At 42.9% G+C, this 24908-nt stretch overlaps 1 protein-coding gene across 1 annotated transcript in view; it reads left to right on the top strand.

Annotated features, from left to right (window-relative positions):
- DSCAM (DS cell adhesion molecule) overlaps nucleotides 1-24908 on the top strand; it is a 987413-nt gene that overhangs the window by 248429 nt on the left and 714076 nt on the right. The window lies entirely within an intron of this gene.

The raw sequence follows: 24908 nt of genomic DNA, 5'->3' as shown, positions 1-24908 counted from the left end.
CTTGATTTGAACTTTTAGCCTCCAGAACTGTAAAAAAATAAATTTATATTCTTTAAAGCCACCCACTTGTGGCATTTTTTTGTTATAGCAGCCCTAGGTAACTAAGACAGGCAGCCAGTGATTTAGGGGCCAAGCAGTGCAGATATCCATCATGGATATCAGTCTACTATGAATGCCTGTATCCGCTGAACATCCATGCTTCCATTAAGTCTGGGTAGATTGTCTCTGGCCTCTTGTAGTCCCAACTATTAATATAAGGCTGCTCCAGAAAGAGGTGTCTCAACCACCACCGTAGCCCTCTTGAGGCACCCTGAAAATGCTTGTCTGCTCCCCACATCCTTCTGGAGGTGTGAGTACTCTGTGAAGCTGTCCCAGTTCTGTTTGCATTGGCAGAACAAAGCAGACGTCTTTTCTCTAATGCTTGCCTGCTGTACTGTCAGGGGAGCTTATATAGGGAAGTCAGGGTTTTCGAAGGTGCGAAGACCACCCTCATGTTCGATGATTCACTGGAAGGATTCACAGAACTCAGGGAAGCTGTGAAACTTGTGGTTACTGTTTATTACAGTGAAAGAATGAAAAATAAAATCAGCAAAGGGGAAAAACACATAGGGTGGAGTCCAGGAGAGACCAGGCATGAGCTTCTGGTTGACCTCTCCCAGTGGAGTTGCATGAACAGCACTTAACTCTCCCAGCAATGATGTGTGACAACATGTGTAAAGTATTGGCATTCAGGGAAGATCACCAAACATAGTGAGTTTGTTAATAAACTTTGTTAATAGACCAGGGTTAATACATTTCTACCTCTATATTTAAGTTTCATTACTTTCTGGCTTCATAATTGTGCTCAGCAATTTGCCTGAAGACCTTCAATCCCTTGCAGCCTTAGACACAATGATTCAAAAGCCGAATCTAACAAAGGTTGACCCTGTGCTAGATGCTCCTCGGCCCCAGGAAACAAGGTCTGGAACTGTTCTGTGTTCCCAGAGTTCAGGAGCCGACTGCCTGAGCTCAAGGTCAGGAGCTCACAGAAGGATTTCAGCATGTGCACAATCCCAACAGTGATATTTCAGGCGATGGAAGTAGGACTTTTCCTCCAGGTTATGGGTTCCTCCAGTCCTAGATAACTAAGACAGGCAGGCAGTTGCTTAGGGGCTACTAAGCTACCTTTGGGAGACCTCTCCTCCCCAAAAAAGAATTGCTATTGAGTTGAATCTGACTCATAGAGACCCCAAGTGTTACAGAATAGAACTGTTCTGTAGTGTTTTCTTGGCTGTAATTTTTATGGAAGCTGATTGCCAGCCTTTCTTCCCTGGCACACTACGTGGGTTTGAACTGCCAGCCTTCAGGTTAGTAGATGAGTGCAAACAGTTTGTGCCCCTCAAGGATGTTTGGGAGACCCCTAGAACCAGGAAATCTAAATCAAGTGCCTGCCCTATCTCCATTCCAGTCACCCCCTTTTTGTCCTACTTCCCAGTCAATGACATCTGGCACACTCAGGGGTGGGGCATGATGACATAGATAAAAACTCCCTAAATAGCTCCGTCTCGGTCAAGTTGATAAACATCTTGGCTATCTCCCAATACAACTACTTAAGCTCAGTGGAATTCCAGAGTGGGGAACCAGGGCTATACACGTGATAAATTATTAAGATACGTTTATATAATTAGTTTTGGAGTCAGTTTATTTCTTTGTAAGGCATCTCATTAAAAATAATAATAAATGCATATACACTAATAAGTAAAAATGTTGCCTCTAACATAAAGCAAAACCTGTCAGGTAGGTAGTAGGTGCTCAGAGATGCTCGGATGAAAATAAACCCTTCATCAAACAGAAAGACTTTTGTTTTTGGTGTTTGACCTTTGGAAGTAGTTCGATTTAAACTAAGAGAAAGGGAGTCCGTGTCCAGGATTTTGTAGTACCTCATAAAATGGTATGTGATTGCTTCTTTCTTCCTGCTCTGCTCCATCCCTCCAATAAATGTGGTTGTCTATGGATTATAGCCCCACTCTCTCCTCTGTGCTTCTCGACCTTACTGTTAGAGCATGGAGCACCTAGGAAGTGGGATGGAAGGGCACCACAACAGCTGCACTCTCCAGGTATGTTCTTTGGAGAGTGAGCCCCAGTCCTCTTCTCCAAGTTTCCTCCCAGAAAGCAATGCCAGTAGGTAGAACTGACAAAGCCTGTTGCCCTCAAGTCAATTCCTACTCATAGCGACCCTGTAGGACAGAGTAGAACTTCCTCATAGAGTTTCCAAGGTTGTAATCTGTATGGAAGCAGACTGCCACATCTTTCTTCTGCTAGTGGGGTTCAAACTGCCTACCTTTTGGTTAGCAGCCAAATGCATAACCACTGTGCCATGAGAGCTGCTTAGAACAGGCAAAGTGAAGTGCAGAGTGGAACTGGTGCCAACTAACCCAGAGAGGGAACAACCTGCCCTGCAGTGCTGCACACCTGGGCTCAACGGAACCTTTCCTGCACGACTTCTTTCCTGGTGGCCTCACCATGATGGCACACTCACCTCTCAAACACCCTCCCAGACCTTCCCTAAAGTGAAACTACCCGCTCACGTGTCTTTCTACCTCTGCTTATTATTGTTTGCACGTGGTAGTCCTTATGTCAATGTCATTTTAGTGGGTTTCATTGTTAAGGAAGGAGACATATTTAGAGCAGGTATTCAGCCCCAGTATTCAACAATATCGCACTATCTGTTGTTAAAATATTTTTTAAAAATTTTATGTACTAGTTGTTAAACAAAGCCCTGGTGGTGCAGTGGTTAAGAGCTCGGCTGCTAACCAAAAGGTCAGCAGTTCGAATCTACCAACCGCTCCTTGGATACCTTATGGGGCAGTTCTGCTCTGTCCTGTGGGGTCACTTTGACTTGGAATTGACTTGATGGCAATGGGCTTTTGGTTTTTAGTTGATAAATAGAAATAGTCTACTTATTGAGGCTACAAAGTAATTAATGACATTGCCCTGTGGAGGCCAACGAATGGATCTGGAAGTAGGGCTATCCTGGATGTGGGCAGAGGCTGAAGTCAGAGGCTGTGGTATGTTTGATGCTCCCTGCTGCTCTGGAACTGCCCAGAGGTGGCAGGAAGAGCAGAGCTGGTGGGAGGCTGAAGGCAATGGTGGCAAATTGTGGTTGATGCCAAGGAACCAGTCCTTCAATTCCAGGCCATGTGAAGAGTGTATGCATAAGGCACACCCAGCCCAGTCACTCTCCAACAAGGTTCAGGGACCTAATGAGTATCTATTTAATGAGAAATTCATTAACTTAATGTTGTTATTAGCCACTGTTGAGTTGGACCCTGACTCATGGTGATCCCATGCATGACGGAATGCAGTACTTCCCAGTCCTGTGCCATCCCTATGATCAGTTTCAGATCGAACCATTGGGATCCACAGGGTTTCATTGACTGATTTTCAGAATTAGATCATCAGGTCTTTCCTCCTAGTCTGTCTTAGTCTTGAAGCTCTGCTGAAACCTGTTCACATCATAGCAACACGCAAGCCTCCACTATGAGACAGTGCATCATGCTGTTTACCAATGCCAAATAATGGCTGAGACAGGGGTGTCGTTCAGCCAGGGACATTCACACCAAATGAATGGTCACACCAGCAATTTCCAAAGTCAGAAGTATTAAATGGTTAGGTGGGCAATTGCTGCTGAATGTTTATAGCCTCAGTCAATTTATGAGCAATTTTATCGTGTGTGTGTGCGTGTGTGTGCGTGCATGTGTGTATATAGTTAGCTGGAGAAAGAAGTTAAAGATTCTCTTTATGTTTTTCTTTAATTATTGATTTATACAATTGTATGGATTGTTGAATATTTCAGTGTCACCCCTGAGAGTATGCACAGTGCAACGTTTACTGAATCTTTTATTTTTTTAATTCCATTTTTTGTTGTTGCAAGAATATGAAATATACCATGGTTTGCCATCTTTTTTTTTCGATTTATTTTTCTTGTCACCCTGTGTATGTTCTCATGCACGTACCAACTTTATTCATTTTATGTCTCTAACTAATATCAATGTCTTTCCCTCATTCCATTTCTGCCCACTCAACAACATTATTTGGCACTTTCAGTGTGCAAGATGTTTGGGTGGATCATTCCAGAACATCTGGATGTTTAGAAACAGCTGGATGATGTTGAGTGTCTTATTTTTCGTGTAGACATATAGTATGTAAACCAGCAATGTTTTTATTAATATTGAAAATTCCTAAGGTTTCCAAAAAAAGAAGCAAAATATAGCTGTCAGCTATTCTTATCTGATGAGTTTTGAAGGTAATCATTGCCAAAGGAATATTTTGAATGATTTCTCAAATAATATATAGTTTATATTCTGATTATACCAAAGATTTGATCTTATGTTTATGGTAGCACTGTTAAATCTTTGCCTTATCATGGCAAATTTTGCTGTTTTTAGACTACGTCATCAGACCTAGGACTATGGTTTATATAATGGGATTTCTGGAAAGTCAGCCCATTCTTTTTTTTTTTTAATAATAGTGCAGACTTGCATAAAATTAGCCATAATATGTCAAATTTTACTTTATATCATTAATATAAGACATGTTTAATCAGATCTTTTTGAACTGTTAGGTTTGGATCATTTAATAAACTATTTACAGTTATTTCTATAGTATGTAATATTTCTCTCTGAGAAAGAAACATATTACAGAAAATTCAAAAACATTTTGGAGAGATCAGGATAGAAATATAATTATCAGAGAAACAGTGCTCACATCCACATGGACTTAGGTAAGTATTGTTGTTGCTGCTAAAATTTCAGAGCAAACTGATTGGCCTTTATAAGCTATAATTCTATCATATACATTTTTGGAGAATATTTAGCTTATGTCAGCCTTCTGAATTTTAACAACTTCTACAACATAGACACCGGTAAGGTATGATTGTAGGATCTGAGGAGCCCTGGGTGGCACAAATAGTTAAGTGCTCGAATACTAGCTGAAAGGTTGGAGGTTCAAGCCCATCCAGAGGCACCTTGGAAGAAAGGCCTGGCGATCTGTTTCCAAAAGATCACAGCTATTGAAAACCCTGTGGAGCACAGTTCTCCTCTGATACACATGAGGTCACCATGAGTTGGGGTTGACTCAATGGCAACTGTTTTTTTTTTTTTTCCCCCAGCAGGATCTGAAAGCTTATTCTCGCAGTGATACATAAGTATAGCCCAGTGAACATACATAGCCTATGCTATTCTTCCTTTAAAAAAAAAAAAAAGAGCGAAGTGTGCACAGCTATGTGACTTTAAGATGTTGTAGATTCTTGACAAGAATGCCTAGGGTCGTAGCTGAGAGTGAAGAAAAGCTTTGGGAGAAAGTATTGGAGGAAAAGCTGTGAGTCTGTCTGAGTCAGAGCCTGGCATCCTAGCATACATGCAGGACTTGTGGGCCCAGAGCTACTGGAAACCTTGATGGGACTTGTGGGGAGTCCAGTTGCATTTGGAAAGTCCAAGAAAGACTGGAAAGAAGAAACAAAACCACTGTGCCCCTGGCCCTTAGGGCAAGGCACGTTCTCCCAACTGAAATTCAACACAGGGTTTTTCCCTGGTTACCACGTTTACTCCGTGTTCTGTATTCCGCTATACTCCTTCCTGCCTGACACTCCTCTTAGATATTGCCTTAGTCATCTAGTGCTGCTGTAATAGAAATACCATAAGTGGATGACTTTAACAAAGAGAAATTTATTCTCTCACAGTCTAGTAGGCTAGAAGTCCAAATTCAGGGTGTCAGCTTCAGGAGAAGGTTTTCTCTCTCTGTCGGCTCTGAAGGAAGGTCCTTCTCATCAACCTTCCCCTGGACCAGGAGCTTCTCTGCACAGGAACCCTGGCTCCAAATGATGCGCTCTGCTCCCAGGACTGCTTTTTTGGTGGTATGAGGTCCCCAATTCTCTACTTGCTTCCCTTCCCTTTTATCTCTTGTAAGATAAAAGGTGGTGCAGGCCACACCTCAGGGAAACCCCCTTTACATTGCATCAGGGATGTGACCTTAGTAAGGGTGTTATACAAGCCCATCCTAATCATCTTTAACATAAAATTACAATCACAAAATGGAGGACAACCACACAGTCCTGGGAATTATGGCCCAGCCAAATTGATACATACATTTTTGGGGGGACATAATTCAATCCATGACAGATATTTTATATTTGAAATCAAATTTTCCATCATCTCTAAATATTTCATCCAAAGAAGAAAAACTAAGAGAAGCCCAAAGGGGAAACAAAAAGCCCCTAGGTTTTAGCAAATTCAAGGGCAACACAGCCAAATCTAGAGCTGCACAGTAACTCGTCATTTCTCTTTGAGAACAAGACAGAACTCAAGACACCATGTGAACACCCGCTTCTTTCCTTTGTGTTCAGGATAAGTAAGTTCTAGACCTCATACTCCACCCGCTTGTCTTTTTTTATCATCATGGTTTTACCACCCAACTTCCTCCATTGGTTCTAACATACGGTAGTCTTCTTTATCCCTTCCCAAACCCCGGAGGCATAGTGGTTAAGTGCTACGGCTGCTAACCAAAGGTTTGGCAGTTCAAATCCACCAGGCGCTCCTTGGAAACTCTATGGGACAGTTCTACTCTGTCCTATAGGGTCGCTATGAGTTGGAATTGACTCCATGGCCATGAGTTTTTGTTTTTTTCTCCCCCAGAAGAGTAGCTCTTTGGTAAATCCAGTTAATTTTATGGCCCAAAGCAAATAGGGTCATAAAAGAAATATGTTTAATGTCACAAAACCCAAAACCCACTACCGTTGAGTCAATTCCAACTCATAGTGACCCTGTAGGACAGAGTAGGACTGCCCCATAGGGTTTCCAAGGCTGTAAATCTTTATGGAAGCAGACTGCCTCATCTTTTTCCCATGGAGCAGGTGATGGGTTGGAACCACCAGCCTTTCAATTAGCAGCTCAGTGCTTTAACCACTGTGCCACCACTGCTCCTTTAATGGCACAAGACAGTTTAAATAATTCCTGCTTTGGAATATTCCACATGCAAAACACAACATTTTGTAACTTGAATTGCATTCTCTTCCTTTCCTCTCTTCCTCTTTCCCTTCTTGCTGAACTACTCTTGGTTTACAGGAAACAATAAAGTACACTTTCATGTTAAAAAGGGAGTCCCTGGGTGTTGCAGACCCTTAATATGCTCGGCTGCTAACCAAAAGGTTGGAGGTTCGACTTCACGCAAGAGGCCTGGCACTCTACTTCCAAAAAAATTAGCCATTGAGAACCCTATGGAGCATAGTTCTACTCTGACACACATGGGGTCACCATGAGTCAAAGTTGACTCGATGTCAGCTGGGAAAAAAGAAACGTTTAAAAGTTCTGTAAAACAGAACTCAAATTCACGTAAAAAGACCAGACTTAATATCTGACTGAGACTGGAGGAACCCCCAAAACTACGGCCCCTGGATGCATTGTTAATCCAGAACCAAAACCATTCCCGAAGCCCACTCTTCAGACAAAGATTAGGCAGGACTATAAAACAAAAAATAATACATGTGAGGAGTGTGCTTCATAGTTCAGTCAGATATGTGAGACTAAATTGGCAGCTCCTGTCCAAAAGCAGGATGAGAAGGCATGAAGGGACAGGAACTGGCTGAATGGACACAGGGAACACGGGGTGGAAAGGTGGGAGTGTGCTGTTACATTGTGGGGATTGCAACTAATGTCATGAAACAATATGTGTATAAATTTTTGTATGAAAAATTAACTTGAGCTGTAAACTTTCACCTAAAGCATGATAAAAAAAAGTTCTGTGTTTCCCTGTTGTTACATAGAGATGGATATAGAAGCAAATGGAATAAAATAATCATAGAATAACCACATGATTTTTAGGCCCTTGACCCAATGCCACCAACTGTGACAGTGCTTTGCAAATGATGGCAGAGTTTATCCCAGAGAAAGACTAGGATTGCATGTTTTTAACATGAAACAGGACGAGGACATTTTATTTTTATCTTTACTGTCCTTTAGATGAAGGCTTACAGAACAAATGGTTTCTCATTAAACAGTTAGTACACATATTGCCCTATGACAATGGTTAACAACCCCATGACATGTCAACATTCTCCCCTTCTTGACCTTAGGTTCCCCATTACCAGCTTTCCTGTCCCTTCCTGCTTTCTCGTCCTTGTCCCTGGGCTGGTGTACCCCATTAGTCTTGTTTTGTTTTATGGGCCTGTCTAATCTTTGACTGAAGGGTGAACCTCAGGAGTGACTTCATTACTGAGCTAAAAGGGTGTCCGAGGGCCATACTCTCAGGGTTTCTCCAGTCTCTAGGATGAGAACATGTTGTGTTCTTGCTGTCTTGCCGTGAGATTTGAGGACTCATCCTACCTCCTTCTTCTCGTGTGAAAGTAATAATATCACTGGGGCATAGAAGCCTTAGCTAAATAGTGGATGCCTTAAAAATGACAGCATTGAAGCACTGCAACGTTTCATAAATATGGAGCAGTTTCTGTTTTCACTACATTGTTGTTGTGTGCCAATGATTCCAACAGTGACCCAAATTTGACAGAGTAGAACTACCCCATAGGGTTTCCCAGGCTGTAATCTTTATGGGAGCAGATCGCCAAGTTGTTTCTCCCATGGAGCAGCTGGTGGGTTCAAACCACCAACCTTTCAGTTAGTGGCCCAGTGCTTAACCATTGTGCCACCAGGTCTTCTTTTCACTGTTGTTATTAGCTGCCATCAGTTCGGTTCTGACTCACAGCGGCCCCATGTGCAAGAGAATGAGGCACTGTCTGGTTCTGCGCCATCCTCACAATCCTTGCTATGTTTGAGCCCATTGTTGAAGCCACTGTGTCAGTCTAGCTCATTGAGGGTCTTCCTCTTTTTCACTGACCCTCTATCTAATGTCGTTCTCCAGGGACTGATTCCTCCTGATAACATGTCCAAAGTATGTGAGACGAAGTCTCACCATTCTTGCTTCTAAGGAGCATTCTGGCTGTACTTCTTCCAAGACAGATTTGCTCATTCTTCTGGCAGTCCATGGTATATTCAATATTCTTTGTCAACACCATAGTTCAAAGGCATCAGTTCTTCCTTGCTCTTCCTTATTCATTGTCCAGCTTGCATATGCATATGAGACAATTTAAAATACCATGACTTGGTAGTCCTCAAGGTGACATTCTTGCTTTTTAACCCTTGAAAGAGGTCTTTTGCAGAAGATTTGCCCAACTCAATACATCATTTGATTTCTTGACTGCTGCTTCCGTGGGCGTTGATTGTGGATCCAAGTAAAATGAAATCCTTGACAATTTCAATATTTTCTCCATTTATCATGGTATTGCTTATTGGTCACTTTACACTGCTTTACCATAGTTCAGTTAACAATCTTCAACACTCCAGCAGTTCCTGAATGGTACAAATGCTTAAGCATTCTACTACTAACCTAAAGGTTGGTGGTTCGAACCCACCCAGCAGCACCACAGAAGAAAGGCCTGGTGATCTGTGTCTATAAAGATTATAGCCAAGAAACTCTATGAAGCAGTTCTACTCTGTAACACATGGGGTCGTCATGAGCCGGAATTGACTCGGCAGCAACGGGTTTTAATACTGCAGCTTAATTTCATCTTTATACGTCATGATCTCTAATAAAATCTCTTGCTCTCGAGTGTGTTAACTCTTTGCGCCACCCAGGGACTCCGTCCCAATTTGACTTTGAACAATGTCTTTTTCAGCTGATACCTTATAATGTATTGGGAGGCTTTGGAAAACTGATACCATTTCTTATAATTTTCAAGGACCAAAGTAGTGATTACGCTAAAATATTTCTGGCTACTGCACATCTTTGAAACCTATATTAATGGGGCTTTCATCTGTCTGTAAGGATCTACATTTCAGAGAAAATAGATCCACTGAATTTAAACCAAGTAAAACTTATCTGAAGTCTGAGGTCTTAAGATTAGGGTGTTCTAACTTGGCTTCTAGATATTTTCAATTGCATCAAATATTCTGTGTTATATATTCAAAAGAAGAGGAAAAAGCAACTTTTGAATGCCACTGGCCTGTGGTTACCAAAACGAAACTACTAAAAACAGAAGCAGCATTTTGGTTTGTTTTCATCCCAGTGACGGTTTGCTTGGCTTCAGTGCAATCTGGGCAAATGAGCATTGATCAAGACAGAGAAAGCGCCTCGGAGCATCCGGAGTAACAGGAAGTGTCCTGAATACTTAGTCAGCGGCCTTTGCCTACAGTGAATTAGAGCTAGCTTATGTCTCTGTCCTCTTTCCTCTTTCCACGTCCAGCACATGTGTGATTGTTGTGCTGACGTAGGTTTAAATGTCCACCTTTCGGACCACACCTATGCGGCCACCGAGACTATGGTGTTGCTGGCTAGAGGCATCTTATCCATACTGCTGTGCTCTCTGTTCGCCGCGTTAGAAAAGTCCCTCCAGGTTTGGTCAGAGGGAGGTGAAAATAACCACAGACTTGCATGTATATCATCTCCTGTAGCATGCTCCATCATGTATTACTAGGAGTGGGTATTTTACATATGGGATGGGATTTCTCTTTACAGGCTATGTGAGGCTTTTATGCAATTATTCTCTTCCAGTGTGAATGCGATGGGTCAACTAATATTTTGTTTGTATTTCTTTCTGAAAGTAGAAGTGATTTTCTGAATGTCTTTCACATAGTGTTAAAAAATTGTACAAGTTCTAACAGCTTATCTAATATCTCCTTTTCTGGTGTGTGTGTGTGTGGTGTGCAGGATGTGTGTGTGTGTGTGTGTGTGTGTGGTGTGTGTGTGTAGTGTGTGTGTGTGGTGTGCGTGATGTATGTGTGGGTGTGTGTGTGGTGTGTGTGATGTATGTGTGTGTATGTGGTGTGTAGTCTGTATGTGGTTTGTATGGTATGTATGTGTGGTGCACATGTGTGTGTGTGGTGTGTATGTGTGGTGTATGTGGTGTGTGTATTGTGTGTATGTGTGTGGTGTATGTATATGGTGTGTATGTGTGGTGCACGTGTGTGTGTGGGGTGCTGGTGTGGTGTATGGTGTGTATGTGGTGTGTGTATTGTGTATATGTGTGTGGTGTGTGTGTATGGTGTGTATGTGTGGTGTATGTGGTGTGTGTACTGTATATGTGTATAGTGTGTGTGTAGTGTGTATGTGTGGTGCGTGTGGGGGTGTGTATGTGGTGTGTGTATATGTGGGATGTATAGTGTGTATGTGTGGTATATGCGGTGTGTGGTGTGTGTGTGTGGTATGTGTATATGTGGGGTGTGGGTGTCTGTGTGTGTGTGTGTGTGTGGCAGGGAGGAGGTAGGGAGAGCAGGAAGGGGAAGCTATTTGATTCTGTCCTTCCTTTTCTGCCCTATCTTTGTCGAATTCTTTGAATATGGATACAGATCTCTAATGGTGGGCCCTGCCCCTCTGGAGCTGAAGGTGTCTACACAGCCCTCTCCCACCCACACCCCCTATGGATACAAATCTCTAATGGTGGGCCCAGCCCTTCTGGAGCTGAAGGTGTCTAAGTTGCCTTCTCCCACCCACACCTCCTATGGATACAGATCTCTAACGGTGGGCCCAGCCCTTCTGGAGCTGAAGGTGTCTAAGCAGTCCTCTCCCACTTACACCCGCTATGGATACAAATCTCTGATGGTGGGCCCAGCCCTTCTGGAGCTGAAGGTGTCTAAGTGGCCCCCTCCCACCCACACCCCCTGTGAATACAAATCTCTGATGGTGGGCCCAGCCCCTCTGGAGCTGAAGGTGTCTAAGCGGCCCTCTCCCATCCACACCTCCTATGGATACAAATCTCTGATGGTGGGCCCAGCCCCTCTGGAGCTGAAGGTGTCTAAGCGGCCCTCTCCCATCCACACCTCCTATGGATACAAATCTCTGATGGTGGGCCCAGCCCCTCTGGAGCTGAAGGTGTCTAAGCAGCCCTCTCCCATCCACACCTCCTGTGGATACACATCTTTAATGGTGGGCCCAGCCCCTCTGGAGCTGAAGGTGTCTAAGCGGCCCTCTCTCAGCCATACCTCCTTTTTGTTCTTTCATCTCCTTCCTCCTGCCTTAACAGCTAGCTTCCTGGAATAGCCATCCCCCAGGCTCTCACACAAGCATCAATCATTGGTTATCCATAAACTGATTCTAATAGCTTTATATTGTTACTTTCTTGAGTACATTTCTGACTTAATTTTTTAAAATGAAAAACATTGGTTTTTGGAGCATTTTTGGGTTTACCGAAAAATTGCCGAGTACACAGAGCTCCCATATAACCCCTCTCCCCGCTGTGCAGTTTCCCTATTATTAACATGTTGGGTTCCTGTGGTACCGTTGTTATAATTGATAAACCAATCTTGATACATTATTATTAATTAAAGTTCATAGTTTACACTAGGATTCACTCTGCGTTGTTCAGTTGTATGTGTTTTGACAAAGACGTAATGTCACGAATCTGTCCTTAACAGTACCACGTAGAATAATTTTTCTGTACCCAGTACATTGTTGGTTAAAATCGTCTGATGCAGTTTGCACACAAATGAAGATGGAGTGTCGGCATTGTTTCCCTCTCTCCCTCGTTTATAGGAAGCTGTCACAGAGGTGACGGATGTGCCTAGGGTTACACACGTGGGAAGTGGCAAAGGCAAGAGTCTGCTCCAGCTGTTTTCCAAGCTGCATGTGGTGACTGCTGCGGAGTGAGGTCTGAGCATCACCCTGCCTAGTTCTCCTGTCCCGGGAGAAAGCCAGGGATGTGGCAAGATGCCGCATCTCCCAGAAAAGGAAAGGCATCTTTGCCTCCTGCCCTCGCCTCCCACTCCCCCTGCCCACGTTGTTCTTCTACCACTTACTCCTCTTTGCTCCCCTCTGGGCCAGCTGCTTGGAAGCTGGTTTTCTCCAGCCACACAGCTGTCCCTGCTTTGCGTTCTCCATATGGGAGGAAGGCAATCTCAGGCTCATTAAGGGAACTAATCAATTCCAGGCCTTGCACTAGCTGAGCAGATTACCACACAGGGCTGAGTCATTAGCCAGCCGGCGCATTAACACGTGACATTTCCATGAATCAATATGGAGCCCTTGTAGAACAAGGTGTGCTGCTTCCTCCCTGTTATGACAAATGGAAGCCGAAATAACAACTCTTCATATGTATTCAAGTCTGCATTTTAGGAAAGGAAAAAGGAGCGTGTTTGCTTGCAAAATCATGCTTTTGGGTGGGCTGATGGCAGGCTCTGATGGCTTTTATTTCTCCCAGGACTGTGTCTTCATGGGTTTGGAGTTTGGAATCACACCCTGCTTAACCATGACTAACACAGAAGCATCACAAAAGAACTGTACACATGGAGGGCGCGTTATTTTACCCTTGGGTCTTAGCCTAAAATAGATAATATTTTCACTATTTGTAAACATATAGAACTGTACAACGAAGAGTGAGTCCTCACTGGTTGAAAATTATGTATGTGCTCATTTGACATTAATATATCCGTGCAAATCATGCAGATTTCCATCCCATATAAATTACATATTAATAATACCAGTTAGAAACATGGTTGTTAAAAATGAATGCAAGTATATTTTCCCCACTGGTGTTATCAGTATTGCTGATGCTTTGTCAGTAACTAAAACCCAAAAAGCAAACCCATTGCCACTGAGTTGATTCTGACTCATAGTGACCTTACAGGACAGAGTAGAACTGCCCCAAGAGGTTTCCAAGGCTGTACTCTTTACGGAAACAGACTGCCACATATTTCTACGACCGAGCGGCTGGTGGGTTTGAACCAACCTTTTGGTTAGCAGCTGAGTACTTTAACCACTGCACCATTAGGGCTCCAGGAGGAAAGGCTTCCCCTACTAGGAATCAACTCTGGGCCATGGCGGTTAGAGTGCAGAATCCTAACCAATAGATCACCAGAGAGTGTCGGGCCAACTAAAATGCAAATATCACATGATCTTAAAACTGATGTCACTTGTGCTAAAGAACTTTAGAAGGAAGTCTGAGCCAGTGGAACTCTCAATATTATTGTTGTATTGAACAACATAAATTATTTTAGGAGGTCAGAGAGTGTGATGGTTAAGGTTGTGTGTCAACTTGGTTGGGCCATGATTCTCAGTGGTTTGGCAGTTATGTAATGATGTAGTTATCCTCCATTTTGTGATATAATGTAATCCCCTCCATGATGTGATCTGATGTGATCAGCCAATCAGTTGTAAGGGGAGTTTCCTTGGGGGTGTGGCTGGCATCCAATATATTCTGGCAAAGCTTGCTCACCTTTGCTCTCTCTGGATCCTGCATTTGGCTTGTCATCTGACCTTCAGTTCTTGGGACTTGAGTCAGGAACCTGCCATCTTACCTGCCAATCTTGGATTCATCAACCCTGGTAGCTACGTGAGTCAGGAGAAGCTTGTAGCCTGATACCTGACCCATGGACTTGGGACTTGCCAACCTCTATAGCCATTTCCTTGATATAAATCTCTCTCTATATATATGTATATATATATATATGTTTCATATATATGCTTCACTGGTTTTGCTTCTCTAGAGGACCCAGCCTAAAACAGAAAAAAATAGACTTCTATTCCTCAAAGCTATGAGAGTAATTAAAAAAAAAAAATTGCCGTCAAGTCGAATCCAACTCATATGGACCCTCTAGGACAGAGTAGAACTGCTGTATAGGGTTTCCAAGGCTGTAATCTTAATGGAAGCGGACTGCCACACCTTTTTCCCATGGAGCGGCTGGTGGGTTCAAATCGCTGACCTTTCGGTTAGCAGCCTAGTGCTTAATCACTGCACCGCGAGGGCTCCTTCTTGAGAACAATAGTAGTGATACATTTGTACATTGTTCAGTTTATTCCAGGCACAGGTGAATTTCTCCTCTGCCTCATCAGTGGATGACAAGATGGATGAGTATGAGGGGTATGGAAACTGCTGATAGAATGAAGACAGTATATTGATGGGGTCTGTGATGATCCAAATAATTAGGAAACATGGAAACCCCCGGGGAGACGCTATCATGGAAATGAATGCTGCTCTGCACTATCTTGAGAATGGGATGCCATTTTAATACGGTCTAAAATGAGAGTTCTGTCACTATAGAATGAGGAAAAGGGTTTCCTTCTATTTAAACAAAAATACCCAACATTCTTGTTTTTTCATATTTTCCTAGCCTATAATTACTCGTAATCAAAGTACAACAAATAGTAAACAGTAAAAATGAAATAAATGTGGTGACAGTTTGCCAATAATGAGGAGAAAATGTTCTATCTGTCTGGCAGTGAGTAAAATGGGTGTAATTACTGCTCATTTTTCTCGTAATTGCTGAGTTATTAGTTTAAAGCTGACACACCACTGGTGAACAGTGAGTACTACCCATTCCCTAATTACAGCTCCAGCTTCTCTACGCTTGAAATCAGGGAATGCGAGAGCCCAGAAATGATGTGAATTTACCCTGGTTGCTTACATAGAAGTGAAACTGTCTGTTTAATTTGACTTTTGTAAACTTCGAGTTCCTTTGCCATCACAGATATTATTAAACCATTGTGATTGTTATTCTCTTTTGGGTTACAATTTATTTTTTAGGTTAATAATCTTGAATCCATTTCCAATGGTGAAATCATAAGGTCACTTTTGCCAGAAACAATCCAAGCATACTCACCAGCCGTTGCATCATATTCGTTGTGGCCCAGTGGTTAAAAGCTCAGGCTGCTAACCAAAAGGTCAGCAGTTCGAATCCACCAGCCTCTCCTTGGAAACCGTTTTGGGGGGTTCTATTCTGTCTTATGGATCATTATGAGTCGGAATCAACTCAACGGCAACGGGTTTGGTTTTTGGTTTCTCTACACAGTTTATTTATGTGAGTTGTTATGTTAGCATCTTTTTATCAGGGAAATTCTATTCTAAAGTTCAGGATTACATGTGGGTAGTCAAACTGACAGCTGTGATTGCATAGCTGGGCAGATACAGAAAAGCAGACTCTCCTTTGATCATTCCTACTACATACAAATCAGAGTATTAAGGCAAATATAATTTGTGGTTTATTCTTGTAATATATCGTCTTATCTCTGAGGTTCACTTAAGAAAGACTAATTTCTATTGTGTTCTCATCAGAAAAAAAAAAAGGAAAATACCTTTGCCTGTAACTATTCTAGCAAGAGTAGATTTTCCTGGGTTAATTTTATTTGACTTTGTCTTCTTGGTCTTAACAAAGACCAAGACAAAGGTACTGCTTGAGAAACAAAGTGGATATTGATCCGCGAGTTCTCCTAAGGAAACTGGAATTTGCCAGCTACCTCTGATCTAGGATCGCTGATGACAGGCACATTTCTTTAGAGGGACACAGTCTCAAGCGATAGAGTATTTGCTGAATGAGATGGTGTGAAACGAAGTTATCAGAATCCCAGCATAAAATACTTGGAGTGGAGTAGCATTTATGTTTTTCTCCTAGCAAGTCATTCTCAATACCGTTATCGAAGGGAGTCAGTGAAAATATAGCATATTGGTTTCATTTTATGCCTCTTTAGCCTGATCGATGTCAAGGAATATATTTCTATGTTAGAGATACTACCCTGAAAAAAAAATGATTCTGGTAGAATGTGGTGTGGGATATATACTGATGTAAGGCTCACACTTTCAAAAAGAGAGGAGAGGAGAGCAGGGCCTTATTGATTATTGTTGTCAGTGGGCATTGAGTCGACCCCAATTCGCAGCGACCCCTTGCACAACAGCACAAAACGTTGCCCAGTCCTGCGCCACGTCGATGATCGCTGGTGTGTTTCAGTCCATTGTTGTGGTTATTTTGTCACTCCATCTCTTAGTGCTTATTAGATGACTTAAAATCAAAGAATCAAAGTCATTTCCATTCTTAGCTGCAAAAGCACTGAATCTCTCTCGCCCTCAGAGGAGAGAGTGTGAGAACAAGGTGCAGAAGAGAGAGAATATTTAACTTCTTGGCTGAGATAAGGCAGTGAAAATCATGAAAATGTATTTTGAAAATCTTCCTTCTAAGCCCCAGAGAACTGCAGTATCCCAGATTCTCTTGAGCTCCGCGTAGGTGCCTTTGCACCGCAGAATCACGTGTGTGTTATGCATAATCCTTTGGCTATGCTCGCCAGCTGGGTAGCAGAGATAGGAAATGTTGGGGTTTTACGGCTTTAAAAACGGGGCTGATACTTCACCCAAAAGCAAAGAAATGAAATGAGTATTTGCATAATCTATCTAGAGGTAGCCAGGTTTCTTTCAACCTTCTTATCGTGTTTTAAAAAATCTATTAAGAGAATATTAGAACAAAATATATTTTCCTCTTCAGAGAATTCATTTTGACTCTTCTCTGGGTCCTGTGGGGCTTCTCGTTTATTTAATTTTATTTTTTTACGCAAGGTGCTTTTGGAAGAGTTGACTTTGTTCTTGCTGTTCTCTCTCCGAGTCCATGGTACATGTTTAGATCAATTCTTTCAACTCCAAAGCCTAGTTTCTGACCTATCGTAAAATGTTCTTCTCTAAAAATCTGAAATAAACTGAACTTGGGAAAAATGGCATATGTTAATCATCTCCTGGAATTGAAATAGAAAAAGAAACGAAAGTTCACAGTGTCAATGACATTAAAATCCATTTTCATTTTTTCCCCATGTGTTTTCACAAAACAAAACAACAACAACAAAAAATTATGGCAAAGTTAGTTCCTGTGTACTTGAGGCAGCTACTCACGTTAGCTGGCAAATGCCCCCTCAGCCAACGCTCACACTCAGATCTGCGCGCGCGCGCACACACACACACACACACACACACAACACTTAAAGTAATGAGGCTTCTTTAAGATTCAAGCTGCTAAAGCCTCCCTCCCTCCTTCTTTCTTTCTTTCTTAATTACATTATATCCATTAACTTTATTTTCTAATCTCTCCTTTAACTCCTTAACAATTCACAGTCTGACTCTTCTACTGAAGCTACTTTCCTGAAGGCCCTGGTGACCATTTAATTTTGAAATCCAATCTTTTCACATTTCTGGACCTCACACTTACGTTTGGTATTATTGTCTTTTCCGTTTCTTCCTTGGGAGAAACCATCCCTCCCTCCCTGGCTCTCTTCTGCTGCTTTTCTCTTTATCTTCTTTACTTTCCCTATTCTTCCTGGTTGATGGAATTCCTCTTTTTTCTTCTGCATTGTCTGCCCTTTCTTTGAGCCTTCTCCCTTAAACTATGACCTCAACATAAGCTGTTCCCAAATGCATCATTCTTTTTGTCAACAAATATTAAGCCCCTAATATGTACCGGGTACTGTTCTTTGGTCTGGGAATACAGTCAAACATTTAAAAAAAAAGAAGAAGAAGAAGAAGAAGGTCCTGCCTTTGTGGGGCTTCCATTCCAGTGGGAGAATATAGAGAGCTATTAAAAGAACCATGTAAAAATAGTGCATGTTTTATTCTAAGCGCTGTAAAGAAAAACAGCTCAAGAAAGGAGGTGATGGGAGGTTAAAGCTGTTGACCAGCTTGCATAGGATAGTGGGTGACGTAGACATCTCAGCAAAGGCCTGGACAAGGTGAGTGAAAACAATGCCGATCTATTTGGAGGAGGAGGCGGTATGAGGGTTCAGTGGTAGAATTCTCGCCTTCCATACGGGAGACCTGAGTTCGATTCTCGGCTGATGCACTTCATGCCTACCTACCACCTGTCTGTCATTGGAGCCTTGCATGTTGCTGTGACGCTGAACAGGCTTCAGTGGCGCTTCTAGGCTAAGACAGACTAGGAAGAAAGGCCTGGTGATCTACTTCTGAAAACTAGCCAATGAAAACCCTAGGGATCACAATGGTCTGATCTGTAACCCATCATGGAAATGGTGCAGGACCAGGCAGCATTTGTTCTGTTGTGCATGGAGTTGCCAGGAGTTGGGGCCAACTTGATGGCAGCTAATGGCAACAACAGCATATTTGGAGGAAAGGCCTTCCAGACAAACAGAACCAAAACTGCAAAAGTAGAAACCAGTGCTTTTACATTTTGATAGACGAAGCCACAAAACGACTTGTGCTAGAAGCAGAAACCCCCTAGGAGGGAAACAAGCTACAGTATTGAAGTCCCCCTGTTAGAGGCCAGGTTAGCTTAATATGCATCACAAATATCTGATGCTATAATTTGTGGACAACCGAGGAGAAAGGCCTCCTGACATGGGTCTGATCAGAATCTTCAAACACACTTCCTCTTACATGTCCAAACTTGCTGTGATGTTGACATTTCTTCAGTGTAAAACTTTGGGCTTTTATTCTTCCATGAATCATTCACCAAGTAATCTGTAAGTAGAGATGCTAATGGTTCATGTCTTTGAAACTTTTTAAAGGAATCTGTCCCAATATACTTAAGAATAAGTAGCTGATAGTGGTTTTTTTTTTTTTTTTTTTGGTCTATGTTCCTGGGTCAAGGAAAATAAATAACAAATAAAAATGAAGACTATTGTATGCTACCTTTATTTTGAAAGAAAACAACAAGTTTGTTTTTTATAGATGGTTCTCTCCAAATTACACACACACCCAAACATCTTAGACTGCTGTATGCTCCCTCTCACAATTCACCCCAGGCCCTTATTTTATTTCTTTTTTTTTGCTTTATTTGTCCTGATGAATGCCCTTTAAAGGAGTCCTGGTGGCGCAGTGGTTAAAACACTTGGCTGCTAACCAAAAACTTGGTGGTTTGAACCCACCAGCCACTCTGTGGGAGAAAGATATGGCAGTCTGCTTCTGTAAAGATGTATAGCCTTGGAAACCCTATAGGGGCAGTTCTACTATGTCCTATAGGGTTGCTATGAGTTGAAATTGACTTGCTGGCCATGTTTACTTATTTATTTTTTTGATGCCCTTTGTGGGTAGCAGTCTTACGTCCTATTTCTTCATAACCCGCTCCTTCCTTCCCACTCAGTTAATTGCCATATAGAAAAATCTGTGCTAACGCATGCCAAGCACATAGCTATGGATATACAGGATTCAAACAATCTACTGAAATTAACACAGCTCTTTAACCTGGGATTTCCAAATAACTTTTTAGATGTATAAATATTTCATTATGCTAATTCCTTCTTGGATTTATTCACGTTAGAGGCAAGAATAGGAATTTCCAGGGCATACTGAGAGGGGACAGTGGGGTGAAATGTTTGGAATTATGGCTGACCTGGAGCATCTGGGTCCCCACACTCACAGAACTAACGAGAAAAGTGGGTCTTGCTGTCTGATCTTGCTGGAGTCCCTGCCTGCCTCAAAGGTCACGGCTGTTTGATTGTACAGGGTTTGTGTTCCTGCATGATCACGTGACAGGTGCTATAGAAAAAATCAGTGCAGACTGCTGTTCTCCATCTCCAGAAACCAGCTAGCATATGCAGAACTGGAATCTATTAAAAACTCTCATTCAGCTTGTCTTTTTATTCTCCAGTGATGATATATTAAATGGGGGAGGACCACAAGCTGAGAGGATATCAGTAAGCAACTTAAAGGGGGTTTGGGATGGCAAATCAATCTGTACAATGAATGTAGGCAATGACCAGGAAACAGATAATTAACTCCCCTCCATGTGTTCTGTAAAATGTCTAGGAAAGAAAAATTCCCTTAGGAAAAAAAAAAGGGGAAAGTGGCGCAGATGAGAAACTTAAGCGATGAATCTTAGTGTTCCCGCTTAAAAGGATTTAAGTATTTGTGGTATCGTAGTCTGCAGATGGGACTCACACCCTCCGGACAGGGGGGTCACGTGGGATTACCTCCTTTTTTCAGGTCCGGAGCAGCTGAGCTTCTTGTCGATCCAGTGCAATTTATTTGACCTCTTCTTTCTAAAAGTACTGTACACAGTCAAGATATTGGAATAAAAACCACAAGTTTAGAAATAAAGAGCACTTACAGATTCCAACTGAGCCATTCCAATACTGTAATATGATCTTGTCCTTCCAATAAGCACAGCGTAGTATTTAATTTTGGAAACAGTGTTTGATATACTAAGGATAATTATAACCATTGTACCACCAGGGCTCTTTATCTATCTGTCTGTCTACCTGTGAATTTGTCTATTATCTGTCTGTCTATCTATTTGTCTGTCTATCTGTCTGTCTACATTTGTTGTTGTTGTTAGGTACTGTCGAGTCAGTTCCTACTCATAGTGACTCTGTGCACCAAAGAACAAAACACTGCCTGGTCCTGCACCATCCTCACAATCGTTGTTATACTTGAGCCCATTGTTGCAGCCACTGTGTCAACATAAATATAAATATATGGATGAAGTCTTGGTGGCGCAGTGTTTCAGGGCTCGGCTGCTAACCAAAAAGTTGGTGGTTTGAACCCGCCATCTGCTCCACAGGAGAAAGATGTAGCAGTCTGCTTCTGTAAAGATTACAGCCCTTAGAAACTCAATGGGGCAGTTCTACTCTGTCCTACAGGGTTACTGTGAGTTGAAATCGACTTGATGGCAATGGGTTTTTTGTTTTTTTATGAAGCACAGAGGGGTCCTGGTGGTGTAGTGGTTAAGCCCTCAGCTGCTAATGGAAAAGTTGGCAGTTCAAACCCAGCAGCCGCTTCACGGAAGAAAGATATGGCAGTCTGCTTCTGTAAAGATTATCGCCTGTTCTATAGGGTCGCTATGAGTTGTAATCTACTTGATGGTAATGTTTTTTTTTTTTTTAATTTAATTTGTGTGTGTGTGTGTGTATGTAAAACCAAACCAAACCTGTTGTTCCAAGTCAATTTTGATTCATAGCGACTCTACAGGACAGAGTAGAACTGCCCCATATGGTTTCCAAGAGGCAGCTGGTGAATTCAAACTGCTGACCTTTAGGTTAGCAGCCAAGCTCTTTAACCACTGTGCCACCAGGGCCCCTGTGTGTATATATATAATTTAATACTTTAATATTTGTGTGTATAAAAAAACAAACAAACAAACCCGTTGCCATCAAGTCGATTCCAACTCATAGCGACTCTATAGGACAGAATAGAACTGCCCCATAGTTTCCAAGGAGCGCCTGTTGGATTCGAACTGCCGACCTTTTGGTTAGCAGCTGTAGCTCTTAACCACGATGCCACCAGGATTTCCTGTGTGTGTATAACAACCGTTTAATATACGTATGTGTGAATGTGTATGTGTGTATGTATATGTGTATGTGTATGACAACCCATTAATATGTGTGTATATATATGTATGTATGTGTATAAAACCAGTTGCTACCAAATCTACTCTGACTTATGGCAACCCCGTGTGTGTCAGAGTAGAACTGTGCTTGATAGGGTTTTCAAGGGCTGATTTTTTGGAAGTAGATTGTCAGGGCTTTCTTTTGAGGCACTTTTGGATGGACTCGAACCTCCAGCCTTTCATTTAGCAACTGAGCACTAACTGTTTGTACTACCCGGGGAGTCCCATATCCCCATTAGGGTTGGACTATTGATAAACCTCTGAAGTATCAAAGTACTCTCTTTAGGGAAAGAACAATGATTTCAGTTTTTCCTTAGACGAGCAGCATGACACTCATGCATACTTTCTTCTCGTTTCTTTTTTCCTTTCTCTGTTCTAAGTGAGCAGAGTCTCAGAGAGCCAAGGGGAACCTAGCGGAGACCTCCATAATCAGGAGCTCTTGGAAAGCCACGTGGGCCGCGTAGGTCATCTGCTGAGCGTCTCGGCAGAGTGAAAGGCTGCTTATGGCTGTGATGGGGGTCCACTGAGCCTGACAAAAGCTAGATGGGAAACCTATTGCCTGAAAGTGTTCCGCAAAGAAAGAAGGCAGTGCCACCAGGAAAGCCACCAGCTCTAAAGGCAAAGTGGCCAGAGTGTCAAAACAAGGGACAGGTGGAGGAGAACCAGGGGTGCAGGAGTGTCACAGCCCCTGATTCTCTCCAGCAGCCTGGAGTTGGTGGCGGGCAGTCCCCTTTGCCCACAGTCAGGGGCAGTGGTGGTGGGAGGAAGCGTCCACCCATCCTTCCCCTTCACAAGTGCTTCTAGGCTTCTGGAGAGGCAAGGAGGTATCCCTAGGGGACACCACATGGAGCTCCACCACAGTTGGTGCAAAGGGCGCCTTTCCTCCTGGCCCGTGGGCGGCTGCTGTGACGGCTCCTGACAATTGAAGCCTTCTCTGCACACTGGGAGGCTCAGCTGGGTACTGCGTAGGCCTTGGACAGGGGCAGTGGACACTGTTGTGTAAGGGAAGGCAGCGGGTGAAGAGTTCCAAGCCATGCTGCTCCTGGACATTTGGATAATGCCTTTGTAGCTGTCCTTTCCTAAGTCTTCCTGCTCAGCTGTTCCTGAGACTTCCTACTTCTTGAACAACCTTGTTGTCTAACCTTGGACAATGGCAACCAGCTCCTGGACCTCACGCCCGCTCGTAACTCTTCTCTCTCCCTATCCCTATGTCTATTTCCCCCTTGCTCCATCTCTCTAACCAAAACCAAACCCACTGCCGTCGAGTCCATTCCCACTCACATTTGCCCTGCAGGACAGAGTAGAACTGCCCCATAGGGTTTTTGAGGGTGTATATCTTTATGGAAGCCGATTGTCACATCTGTCTCCCGTGGTGCGGCTGGTGGGTTTGAACCGCCGACCTCTCGGTTAGCGGCTGAGTGCTTTTAGCCACCACATCACCAGGACTCCTCCTCCTTCCTTTTAATCTTGTAAACTACTTTCTCCACATCTTTATTTGTAGAATGACAAGTGTAATGTAGAAAACAAACAAACAAACAAAAAAAACCAAACCCATTGCTGTCAAGTTGATTCCAACTCATAGCAACCCTATAGGACAGAGTAGAACTGCCCCATAGAGTTTCCACGGAGCGACTGGTGGATTCAAACTGCCAACCTTTTGGTTGGCAGACGTAGCTCTTAACTACTACGCCACCAGGGTTTCCTAATATAGAAAGGCACAGACAATTTCCATTAGATGGCTACATTAACTGGGCTGTTTTGTGGGGGTCGTTGTATTTGCTTATTGTTTTGACCCTCCCTATTTCCAAAAGTCCTGTGAAGCCTGGTTATTGGAACCACGGGGCCTCACCCAGGGGCCCTTCCATCAGCACTGGCGTCAGCAGCTCTGAAAGCCAGCACAGCTCCTCAGAGGTCGTGCACGTGGCTGGAGGTGCTACCCTTGCAAACTCAGACCTGTAAAGGGACACCCACTTCAGCTGCATGAACACGTGCTTTCTGTTTCCTCATATAACCTTCACAGCAGCTCAGGGAGGCAGGGATCGCTAGTCTCTGCCCCACTGCGCAAGTCAAGAAGTGAAATGAGGAGGGTTTAAATAACACGCCCGCGGTTGTGGGACTAGTGTCAGATCCAAGTCCCCAACCCAGGGCTTCTTCCATCATAAACCCTTTATCTTTCTGCACTGGATGCCATGCCTTGCATTAGCCTGGGCTGCTTCATGGAGAGGGAGGTGTCTGTCTCTCCAATGCCTGGCAAAGGCTCAATGAGCACATGTTGCCGTTGCATAAATCCCTAGGTTGGAACAGAGATGAAATTGATGACTTCCCCTGGCCTTCCCATTTCTGAGATTCTATTATCCAGATTTATTTTAGAATTGATGACTTTTCCCGGGCTTCCCATTTCTGAGATTCTATCATTCGGATTTATTTTGGATCCGTAGATCCAGGTAGCATTTCATTCAGCTGTGCATGGGGTTGCCATGAGTCGGGGCCGACCCCACGGCAGCTGACAACAAGAACGTGAACACGTGAGGAGCCGTCACCACCATTGCCGCTCTTGGAGTAGGAGTTCCGCTTTTGACTTAAGTGTGGTTTGCTGTGTGCATGGAAAAAAGAACCCAAACACATACTAACTGCAATTGAGAGTCATTTAATTTCAAGTTGCTCATACTTGTGTAAGGAAAAAATGACAAGCTCTTTACATCCCAAATGATTTTTTTTTTTTTTTTTAATATTTTATTGTACTTCAGGTGAAGGCTTACAGAACAGATAGTTTCTCATGTAACAGTAACACACATGCTGTTT

The sequence above is a fragment of the Trichechus manatus genome, unplaced genomic scaffold (genome assembly GCF_000243295.1).
Source record: "Trichechus manatus latirostris isolate Lorelei unplaced genomic scaffold, TriManLat1.0 scaffold00202, whole genome shotgun sequence".
Taxonomy (NCBI): Eukaryota; Metazoa; Chordata; class Mammalia; order Sirenia; family Trichechidae; genus Trichechus; species Trichechus manatus.
This window is presented reverse-complemented; position numbering and strand designations above follow the sequence as displayed.